This window comes from Parasteatoda tepidariorum, chromosome 9 (genome assembly GCF_982258835.1).
Source record: "Parasteatoda tepidariorum strain Cologne lab strain chromosome 9, Ptep-v5.0, whole genome shotgun sequence".
Taxonomy (NCBI): domain Eukaryota; kingdom Metazoa; phylum Arthropoda; class Arachnida; order Araneae; family Theridiidae; genus Parasteatoda; species Parasteatoda tepidariorum.
In genome coordinates this window covers 80,735,385-80,748,036 of record NC_141763.1, presented here as the reverse complement: position 1 = coordinate 80,748,036, position 12,652 = coordinate 80,735,385, and the positions used below count along the sequence as shown (strand labels likewise).

General features: G+C 27.6%; 1 protein-coding gene across 2 annotated transcripts in view; it reads left to right on the top strand.

The window, feature by feature from the left end:
• LOC107436618 (uncharacterized) overlaps positions 1 to 12,652 on the top strand; it is a 170,544-nt gene that overhangs the window by 145,547 nt on the left and 12,345 nt on the right. Inside the window, exon 1 of one of the 2 annotated variants that reach the window (XM_016048386.4) lies at positions 8,017 to 8,235. The exons of the other annotated variant lie outside the window; for it this stretch is intronic. The gene's annotated coding sequence lies outside the window, so the exon portion shown is untranslated. Of the gene's footprint in view, positions 1 to 8,016; positions 8,236 to 12,652 lie in introns of those variants that run through there. 2 annotated transcript variants of the gene reach the window in all.

Genomic DNA, 12,652 nt, shown 5'->3' with positions numbered 1-12,652 from the left:
CTAGCTAATTCATACTTAAAAACTTTTCCGAGCAAAATATCTCAAAAGAAACAAACTATTCAATAAAAAGAGAGAAATATCAACAAGTTTATGAAATAAAATGCACATGTTCAAAATATGCACGTGAAGATTGCGAAATAAATATTTTTGTCAGACGATCACCAAATAGCAGCCTTGTTCACATCCTTCTCCCCAAAATAGCGAAATAGTATCATCCGTGATGAAGGCCGAGCCAAGTGCCAACTCCTGGTGAACGAACTATAAATGTACTTTCAAATTACTAAATTTGCAAAAACAATACATTTTTAATTGAAAAAACACAGCAAACGATGGCTTTGTGATTCATCAGAATCACTAAACTTCCAAGAAAAGAATCTTTATTAAACTAAGCGTCTTACGAAATATTGTTTTTATTTCTATTTTCTTTTCGGCATTCTTTACAAGTTATTCATATTTATTCTTCATCATTCATATATTATTTTTTTATAGTTAGGTTTGTTTTTAAAGCCAATACTAATTAAGTTTGGATGACTTTACCATTCATCAGAATAGTAAAACTTCCAAGAAGAAAAAAATCTTCAACAACTTAAGCTTATTCCTATATTTCGTTTTTATTTCTATTTCCTTTTCTGGATTTCTACAACTACTTATTAATGTACATTGTTTATTATTCATATATTTTTTGTTGTATAGTAAGGTTTATTTTAAATGACAATAGTAATTAAGTTAGAATGATTTTGTGATTCATCAGAATGGCAAATCTCCGATCTTTAATAAATCAAGCTTATTTCAAAATAGTGTACATCTCTTTCTATTTCTCTTCTGTATTTTTGGAAGTATCTTTTTATATATAGTATTATCTCCATCATTCATATAAATATATTGCATTCCATACATCATCATAAGGGCTATTTTAAAAGCCAATATTAAGTTAGGGTAACTTTGAGATTTATCATGATTTTTACATTTAAAAAAAATTACCATAATTTTTAAAAAAATCTACAATTTTTTCCACTATATTGTAGCTAATTTCAGCTATTTTCAAACAAATTCTTCTCAATTTTATTGTAATTATATACATATCACTGTTCATCCATATTAATTTTACACATATATCACTATTCAAATAAACAGGCCCGTTTTAAAACCGATATTAATTAAGTTTGGGGGTGACTTTGTGATTCAGCAGAGCTGCATAAGTTATAATCAAATTACGATTCTTGAATAAATAATTCATATTCTTGGAAATCTTCTAAACAAGATTTATTTCCCATTATCAATTCAAACATTATTCAAATCCCTTATCAATAACACATCATAAACTTTGTATCAGAAAGACGCGCATCACTTCTTATCCATTCATTCACCGACACTAAATACATTTCTGGCTTTCATATCCCGCATTTTATCTGGAAGTCTTCAGCTATGTCAGCTAATTTGAGACTGAATCCCATTTCCAGCCGAAAGTGGCGAAAAGCTTCGTCTCCTCTAAACCCTTTTATTCACGAACAAATAGTCTTTGTCTAAACCCCGGATCATTTACCCAGCATCGGGTTCCTTATCAATTGTTGCATGTTATGACTTGACTGTTCGTTTCTCTTCCTATTGTGATCCTTCCCATACCATAACGATACCAAAAGGATGGTCTTTTGTTATGGGCGCCCCTTTTCACAAAGCAGGATTTGGTCTCTGCAGACGTATCGATTCAACTATTCCGTTTTGATTTGTTCCTCTTTTTATATATATTCTCTCCTTTTCGTGGTATGATCGATGAAGACAGTCTTCTTTTAGAATCTCTGGTTGCCTTAACTGGCTTTTATCTCTTGAAGTTCCCTTTGAAATAGTATACTTGTTCTAGTTAGCATATGAAGATTGTGGCTTACAGTTATTTCGTGTACTTTCATTCAGATTTGATAACCTAGGATTTTCAGAAGATCGCATTTCTATTGTTTGGTTGGGAGATTTGCATTGTTAAAGTTTATTCTATTGTTTGCTGTAAAGGCATAATATCATTTCAAACTATCTATATTTTCTTGGATATTGTTAAAGGTTGCATCTTTTCAGTAGCGATAAAAGGGATTGTTCTGTTATTGTATGTTGTTTGATTCTTATAGATTGTCATGTTAATACTATAGGTTGTTCCGAAAGTTATTTCGTTTTTTCATAACAGAGGATATAGTTATATATTTTCACTGTAAACTTCACACTTAAGCCACGTAATTATTATATATTTTGACAGCATCTATGATTTCGCGCGATACTGTTTGGTTAGTTCCCTTTCAAATACGGAAAGTTAAAAGTAGAATTTTCTGCGAATTATTTCACTGTCGAAAGAGTAAAAATGCTGTTCAAGAAAGAAAATACTATTCGACGTGTATGGAAAAGATGAGCTGGAAGTAAGACAGTAAAAAAAGAATTGAAAAATTTCGGTCCCGCAAAATTTTGATTAAGATGCATGAACATGCTAAAACGCCAATTTAAGCTGATAAAGACGCAATGAAGGCACTTTTGGCGTAGACTGTTTCTCCATCATTAGCCGCCAATATTCGTATAGTGGATTTTTACTTAGCCGTACAAAAATACATTTTTGATTATAAAAATACTAAAAATGGATAATGTCCAGGAAACAATATATAACTCATTAAAATTAAAATTTACTTTATTAAGCATAATAGGTGATAGAGAATAACCATTTCTTCATCCAAAATAGAAATCCCTTAAAGGGGTGAAATCAGAATACCATATCAGAATATCATAGCCAAAACAAAGCCAACTAGCATATCAATATGGGTTTAAAAGAACACCTTGGCGATCACGAGTCGCCAACAAATTTATGAGAATTATTACAACCATGCAACCGAAACATTTAGCGGTTGGAAATTTAGAATTAAAAGTTATAAATAGATTTTTGTTTTCGATTAGAGGAGACAGTGAATTAATAAGTCTGCATAGTAATGAAATAAAAAGTATCCGTTACATTGATCTAGAAGAGAAGAAATAAATATTTTATGTTCGTGCTCGTTTTAAAAGATTAAGTTTTTGATTTATTTGAAATGTAATTCTATTAATAAAAAAAAAGCTTAAGTAATGAAAAATATTTTAAAAGGATAGAAAATAAATATGTATTGCCAATTGTGGCATCACAGCACTGATTAACGCAAATCGGCAAATAACAACTTCAGAGATAGCTGACGGAATTAACATATTGAAGTCAACCGTTCATGATCCTTCGAAAACCAAAAGTTTAATCTCAAAGTTTGATGTATGGGCTCCTCATGTTCATACGGGCAGAAATTGGATTGAAACGTCGATGATTTGTTTCTCAAACGTCTAGAAAACTATCCATTTTTGAAGCCGGTTAACAATGGGTTGTCTAGAATAATGTTTCTGTCTCTACAAAAAATTTTTAGACGATAAAACCTTAAAGGTGGGGGTCAAAAAATCACCGGGCTCAGTTTTTTGCGAGTTAACAAAACTTTCATGAGCGTGGAATTACGCCAGAAAAATGAAAGGTATTGGACCAGAATGGACAACATACGAATGAGAGCAGTGATAGTTCAGGGGATGGACCGTTCGCCTTCCAATGAGGTGAACCGGGTTTGAGTCCCAACAATGGCTGGTCGATACGAATTCTGTATCCGGCTCACATCGACCACAGTGCTGACGTTAAATATCCTCAGTGGTTGAAGGATCATGAGTTAGAGGAAGGTTTTCGTTGTTTACCTCTCCGTGTAACGCAAATGCTGGTAGTAATGAAGTGGATAGGGTTTGAGTCCCAGCAATGGCTGGTCGATAAGAATTCTGCACCCGGCTCACATCGACCACAGTGCTGACGTTAAATATCCTCAGTGGTTGAAGGATCATGAGTTAGAGGAAGGCTTTCGTGGTTTACCTCTCCGTGTAACGCAAATGCGGGTTAGTTCCATCAAAAATTCCACCATGAAAGCAAATTTCTCTCAATACTCGATCCAAGAGTTCCCTTGTCTTCTGGATTGGTATCAAAATTACAAGGCTACAGACTTGAACGTTAGCGGTAGTAAGCCCGAAAAATTGGGTCGGCTGTTCAACGACGGTTATTAAATGAAATAAAATATATGATTGAATAAAAATATTTATTCACTATTAGAAAATCGATTTTTTTTTTGTTTGCATAAAAAAGATCGAAATAATTATTTTTGAACAACTGAATTGATTTATATCAATTAAAATCTAGGAAAGTTTCGAATAGTGTGAATGCAATTATAAAGTTTTAAATAACTGTCATTAGCAAAATTTGATCTGAAGTGAACATGGAAGTCGCGTTTATACGATTTTATTATGCCTGTTGTAATCTCAAATCTTCACAAACATTTTTAGAATTCTTGCAAAAAACAAAATCAGTTAAAATTTAGGTAGATATTTAAAAAAATGCTATCAAAAACTAACGAATTGTCATGTGAGGAAGGCATAACCTGGGCATCAAAACTTGCTTTATTTCCAAGGATCCAGAAATATTAGTAACAAATTCGAGTTTTATCAAGTAATATAACTGACTTTAATGTTTTCATCCTAGTCAACAAAGTTCAACATTGTTTTTTTTTCTTCTTTAACCCATGACCCCCGACTCCGCTTTTTGTCTTCATTTTAACAAGTACTGTAAAAAATATTAGTAAATGGTGGTGATTATAAAAAAAATTTGAACACTATATTGGAAGCCCTATATTGGTAAACAGAAAATTTCTATTAAAGAGTTTTAACTTTATTAATAGTTACTGATACCTACTGAATATTTTTCTTCTTTCTTTACATTATGCAAGCTCTAGGATGCAAAAATATGGTTAAACAATTCTTTAGAATCAAAATTATTGAAATTAATAAGAATTTTTAGAACTGTTTTTTCATGGAAGCTATTTATCGGATTTATGCTGAACTTCGAATGCCATTTATTATAAAACTACGTAGTATATTCAATAAAAAACAAAAAATATTATAAAAATTTATTTATTTTTATTCGCTATTTATCATTATTTTTTTTATTATTCGTTTAATTTAATAAGTTATTAATTCAATTTATTTTTATTTATTATTATTATAATTTATTTATATTTTTTTATATTATTATTTATTTTTATTTATTATTTTATTTTATTTATTATTTTATTTTATTTATTATTTTTTCACTTATTTATTATTCATTTACTTATTTATTTATTAATAACTTTTTGTTATTTATCTTTATTTATATTTTTGAGCAATGCTCAAGTATTTTTTTCAGTTCTATAATATGGTATCAATGAACAAACTGCAAAAAAAAAAAAAAAATAAATAAATAACCAGCGAGAGTAAAACTTTTCTCCACTACCATTCTTAAATCAATAAATAACAATATTGTTGCAAAAAAAAATTGTCTCATAATCATTTATCGGACACAAGATTTTTAAGAAATTCAAAATAGGAGGAACAATAAATAAATGTACATTTCAAATCACTGAAAAATGTATAATTTGATTTATAATTTGAAATTCTTTTAAAGCACTAAAAAAACAATTACAAAACAAAAATAACTCTGAACTCTTATAAATTATTTTAAGTTTTCACATTGAAGCAATTCATCGTGAATTTATCGAAAAATATCGTAAAAAAGTATCCACAATTTCTGAATTAATTTTAAACATGCAGTGCCTAAATTCAAGTGATGGATAAATGATACGACTTTCAATTTTTAATTTTATTCAAAACAATGAAAAATATAATTAGAAAGCAAGAAATGCGTCAGTGAAAAAATACAACAATTTTCTGTTTTTCAAACTGTAAATCTTACAGTGTCCGAAATACAGTGTGCAAAATTTTAAACATTAATTTTTCGCAACACTATCATTTTTTCTTCTTCTTTTTTTTATAATTAACTTAGATTAAACAGTAAATCATTTTTTTAATTTCAAACCATTTTCAAGTATAACATAATTTTTAATTGTTTTTTTTTTAGTTTTAAAAGTATTATTAAACATAATTTGGAAATGAAAATGATTTTAGATTATAAAATGTAAGTAATGTAACTGGATGTGAATAACGCTAAATTATATCAATGATAAAAAAATAATGCTGAATATTTCCATATCGAAATGTATTGAAGTAGTTTTTCCCAAAATATTTAAACAACACATAAATATATATAATTTCCTAATGTATAGGTTAAAGTAATAAAAATATAGTTATAACATACATTATTATAAAACACACTAAACATAAAGATCGAGTAATTTCCATTATTGAATTAAATTAAAATAAATACCTCCAAAATCTATTTATGGAATATCAATGCGTGACACATTGAAATAAGTAAATATGACACATTTTAAAATTTAATTGAGAACAAACTCAACATAAATTCTGAATAATGAATTATGCGAATTATGCATGATAAATTACATAATAAATTATTTATAGTAAATTATGTATTATAAATCAAATTTAATTAACAAATAAACTTAATTTAGAATTTATTATTCTATTCAAAGCTATGAAGCTAAAATTGCAAAATAAATAATTTGAAGAATTATAAAGACGTAGCATCAACTATTTTGTGAGTTTTATATCCTTTGATTGAGGAAATGTGTTAAAAGGAAGAAATGATTAGACGATGACATATTTATTGAACTAATTCACAACATAACAGGGTGAGATGAACAAAATAATCTTGTAATATTCAACAGCGTAAGCGTACGGCAGTGTTTCCCAAAGTGTGGCACGCGTACCCCTAGGGGTACGGAAACAATTTAGCTGGGGTACGCTTTCCTGCGCGAAATATCTTGCAACAACAAGAACAAGACTAGACAAGACTTAAAAACAAGACTAGCCATGAAAATTTACGATTATGTATTTTTCTATTCATTATATTTTGCAAAGTTAACAGTTAATAATTAGTGGTGTCAACAGTCAGTTGTGACTTTTAACTTTTGTGCAATTTTTTTATAGTAAAAAATACATTAATTTTTTTTTATTAGTGGTACACAGCGTTACGAAAAATTAAGAAAGGGTACACAAAAGTCATAAGTTAGGGAAACACTGGCGTACGGCATAGATATAAAGACGTATAGCTTCAACAACGCCGTCTATTATCAATATCTTAAGAGAGTTTATATAGGGACTAAATGTTAAAACAATTTGCAATAAATTCCATACATATATTTTTCGAAGTTTGCTTTTTCACAAGATTATCTATAGTGTCTTAAAACTTAATTGTAAATAAAATATATTTTAAACAAGGACGATATGTATGGACTTGAAGTTTAAATTCATAATTATAATACTTCTTAATTCTTACGATATGCATTTATCTAATTGTAATTCGAACCAGAAATATCCACGGTATTTTAAAATTTAAATTAGAACAAACTTCGTATAAACCAAACGATCTACAAATAAAACGAATTTATAATCTAGTATTTTACTCCAAAAAATACTAAAATTGGAAAATAAAGAACTTTGTAAAAAGGCGAACTGCTAAGCAGAAATTATTTTATAAGTTTATATAAGGATCAAATATATAGTTTTAACACTTGATAATAAATTCCATGCGTATATTTTTCGACGTTTGTGCTTTTTCATAAGATTATCCATAGTGTTTTAAAACTTAATTGAGAGCAAACAATATTTTAGACATGGACGATAAACGTAAATAAATTGATATATTTTGTATTTTCATCTTCAAGTAATACAACATATTTCTTAAAATGTAAAAAAATATTTCGAACAATAAAAATACTATAAAATAGTCAACGCAATTAAAAAAAAGATAAGTATCTCTCTAAAACATGCATAAACTATTAAAATTTTTCTGTTAATTTGATGGAAATAAAAAATAAGTAATAGAAACTAATTAGGCAGACGATAATCTTCTTAAAAGATTCATAAAAAAAATTCTTCCCTTTAAAACAATAGCGAGACGTATTGTGTTAAAATTCAGAGCAACCAGCTGATCCTATTACTGAAGGAAAAGAAAAGGCGATTTTATGGAACTGGTTTTTCTCTCGTTGAAGCGAAAAGCAGGGGGAACTCACACAATACGGAACAGCGCTCAGTATGGAACACAATGTCAGGAAGTAACGTCGATGGTAGATGTAGAGAGCAGCCATTTTGAAAACTTTTGGGTCATCATAGAATTCTTTTTTAATTGCAAAGATAATTTGTGTTTTAAGGTAGTTTTATTAAAGAGTTTTTAAGGTAGATTTTATTTGTTAAGTGCGCCATTTGAGTGTAAGTATATTTAATATACTTCTTGATTATATATACTTCTAGTAATTTAAAAACATTGAAAAAATTTATTTTCAAATAAAACAAATAAATGATTTATGTAAATTTATAAATATTATTATTTTGCAGACACTAAAAAATATTTATCACATAATTGACCTTTATCATTTTTTGTTATTATTATTATTATTATCATTATAATTATTATTTTGGAGAAAAAAATATTAGGTTTTATATTTCTTTAAACTTTTAATGAAATCTCGATTTGCTTTATTACATAACAAGACACTTAAAACCTAAGAAATTGTTTTAAAGTTTTTTATACTGGTGTAGAATAGTTGATCTATATTAGATTTGTGACTACATTAATATTCAAGTCCATTACCTTGTAACTTAGTTCCCAACCCAGAAAACAAGGAGACTACTGGATCAATAGTTTGGAGGATTTTTCTTTTATGGTGGTTGAATAAAACAGGTGGTTGAGTGAAACAAACCGCTTTGAACGAAGAAGGCAACCACGAAATGATCACTGTTAGTCCAACAGTATGGGGACCCTTAACACACTACCCGTCTTACACTTATGGATATTTTCTTCAGCACATTCGTCAATGTGAGCTTCTACCGGTGTATTTACTTTTTATTTACCAAAATTTGAGTCTGTTTTTTTAAGTTTACAAGTCAAAATATAAGAATATATTTTTATTTAGTTGCGTGCAATTAACATAACAGGAGGTACTTTGTTTTCTTTTTTATGCTTAAGTAAAATTTAATTATGCAAATATAATTCAAATATATTGTTATACAAATATTCCTTATGCGAAATGTAATTCAGTTATATGATTTTATATGAGATGATTGTTTTATTTGACCAATAAAAGTATGACTTAATGAAAAGTAAAAGAGCTATAAATTATTTAAAAAAGAACAATAGTATTCATCTATAGTTTATTTATTATTAGAATAATCTAACTGTTTTTGAAAATAAGCTTTAAAAGAAGGTTAAGAAAAGTAGTAAAGTTTGTCATTTGCAAATGTTTAGGAAAAAGAAATTTATTTTTATTTTCATGGACATCTTAACATAAATAAACAATAAACTCTTAATGGAATAACGATTTGAGTGGACTGTCCCTTATCTTAAAGGAAAGTTATTTAAAATAATTTTACCTAAAAATATTATGACTAAAATTGGAAAACTGCATAAAAATTCATTTGTTTAATCATAAACACTCATTCTTTGAATGTTGTAAATTAATGTAGAAGAAGCGGAATTCCCCCCCCCCCAAAAAAAAAATCATTAAGAATGCGAAAGACAAAAATATTTATTTACAAACAAATTCATACTAATGTTTTTTTCTTTTTTCACTCAGATATAGTAATTTATTTTTGTTTAGCATAGAAGATGTTGCATATGTGCACGCTTTTGCATGCAGGAACGCTTTTTTGTTATTTTATTTTATAACAAATCTGACTATATTCTATCCTTGTTAAAGGTGCTTATCATGGCTTATAGCTTTCAACTGCATTTTTGTAGAGAATTAAATCCTGAAGGGAATCATGGAATCGTCTTAGAATTGTTTTTTGCACTATTTGACTTAATATACAACCTTGGCTACCTTGAGTCCCTTTTCGTTTTTTTTATTACATATTCATTTAAATATTAAAAATAGCTTTTCAACCTCAAAATTTAGTTTCAATTAATATAGGGAATATATAATTCTAAGGAAGCATTGCAGTACAACTAAAAAAATACTAATATATATATATATATATATATATATATATATATATATATATATATATATATATATATATATATATATATATATATATATATATATATATATATATATATATATATATATATATATATATATATATATATATATATATATATATATATATATATATATATATATATATATATATATATATATATATATATATATATATATATATATATATATAAAATCGCTGTTAGAATAAAAACTCTGACTTTTTAATACAGAAATCTCTTTTTCTAAAATTCCTAACTTTTGAAAAAATAAAGTATTGTTAAAATGAAACAAAAAACTTAAGCGTTTTATTCCACATACGATTAAACAGACCATGTCGTTGTCGATCATATGTAATCATGCTTAAATCGAATAATAATAAAATAAATAAATTTTTAAAAAAAATGGAGAATGCTTTAAAAGAAAATTTTGAAAGAAAGCTTATCAAAGCGGGGTCGTCTCAAAATCCTTTGCCGACGCTAATTCTGTACGGAAATTTTTTCAAAGAAAAAAAAACTCTTTTCGATATTTTTTGTTCTGTTTGTGTGGACATTTTTCTAATACATATTTATTTACAATGTATTTTAATCTACTTCCCCACTTTTTTTATTTCATTAATTCTGTCATTTGCGATTATTATATGTATATGGGTGTTTGCATAAGAATATATACAAAAAAAAAAAGAAAAAAGAAGAAACGAAAATCTAAAAGTTACTTAGGACAAAAAAATTTGTAAAACACCTTAAAATCTACGAAAAAAAAGGACGGATGATATCCTATCCGATGTCATAATATCGGATAGGATATCATCTAAGAGCTCGAGAAATAAACGAGGCTAGTCGCAATTGGGTACTTCAAGAAGAAGAAGATCACGAATATCCACACATATGACCTACGATGTCAGCGTTAGCTAATCGCTTATAAGCAAAATGGCGAATTAAAGTTAAGTTTCTCCACATAAGTTAGAATGTTAATTAATGCGTAGTTTTTAAATACAGCGCCGTATTGCTTGTTAAATTTGTTGATATATAATTCTTTCTAATCGGAATTGGATACTTACACTTCAGGAAGAAGAATATCACAAATACTCACACGTGTGACCTATGATATAAATATAATTCTTCCTCGTCTACGTCTTTTACTTAACTTCGATTCATAGTTTATGTATTTTATTGTAACGGTGATATATTTTTGTTTTGTGTACCTGGCAACTTCGATGCATAATTAGTTTGTTTATGTTCCATATGGTTTCGTGCCAAAGAATTGAAATTTTTGTGAAAGACTCTTTTTAAACGAATATAGAATGTGTCACTTAAGAGAATTGATACTTGACGGGCTTGACTTACTCGAAATAGAATGAAAAGAACAGTTAATAACGTAAACAAAGATCACGTTTTAACAACCGATCAGGATAGAGATACCGACACTACGTCACTTGCAGATATCCCTTTATTTTTCATTTTTGATTTTTCTAATTTTTCAATCATTCTTAGATAAACTATATGCAGGGGAAAAAGATTCTGGTAAAATTACCGTACTGTATTGTAGGGACATTTCTGGAGAAAAAAAACATACAGTTATGGTTAATGAAACAAAATATACAGTATTTAAACCATTCATATGGTAACGGATTACCGGAATTTCTGGTTTCAAATATCATAGTTCTTATTGCCACACTATTTAGTAAAAACTACACAACTGAAAAGTAAATTTGATCTTATAAATGGTTTTGTTGCCTTCCTTTAGGGTAGCATGATAAAATTACCAAATTTTATCACTTTTAACAAACTATATCGCACATTATAAGATCATATTTTATAGTTAATTTTACCGAAATCATTACCAAAGCTCTTCCGTAAAAATAACAGAGTTTTAACCTCAAAGACGGTAAATGTTACCATATTCTGGGAGTTGTGACCATGCTTTTTTTCTCGGTGTGGCTTAGAAAAAACATGACTTATATTGTGAGTAGTAATATCATCTGATAAACTTCTGTAGAAAAAAAATATTTGAAATACAATGTTGAATTCATTAAAAAAAAATAATAATGATAATAATAATAACTCCCTTAATTTTGATGTCAGTTTAGCGTTTGAATAGTTTTAACTTTACAGCAAATTAATAGAGAAAAAACATTTTGATGTATTTTTAAGGTAAAAGACCATTTTTTGTCTTATAATTACCTGGTATCTTTTACACTGACAGTTTTTCTGATTAATTCTGAGTGAAATATTTATTACCACTACCAGGAAAGGAAGCAAAATACTTATCCCAAATATTTACAAAAAGATAAAGGATAATAAAAATATGGAATAAAACCATTAAGATAATTTGACTGAGCATAGTTGTTTAATAGAATCGTTAGTTAAACACATTAGTGACTATTTAGCTTTTAGTTTAAATTAAGTATAATTTTCATTGAGAAATTTTAATCGGTGAGTGGTTCTTCCTTAACACTAAATAAACTAGCACTTTAGAATACAATAGAACATATAATAAACGGTCTTGTTATGTTATATTTAGTATTACTGAAAATTTCATGAGATTACAAAGTTTAGTTTTATGGAGGTTTTTGTAAGATTACGAACGATTTTAACGAAGATTTAATAACATCCATACAAAAACTTTTTTTTTTACTTGCAAGAAAT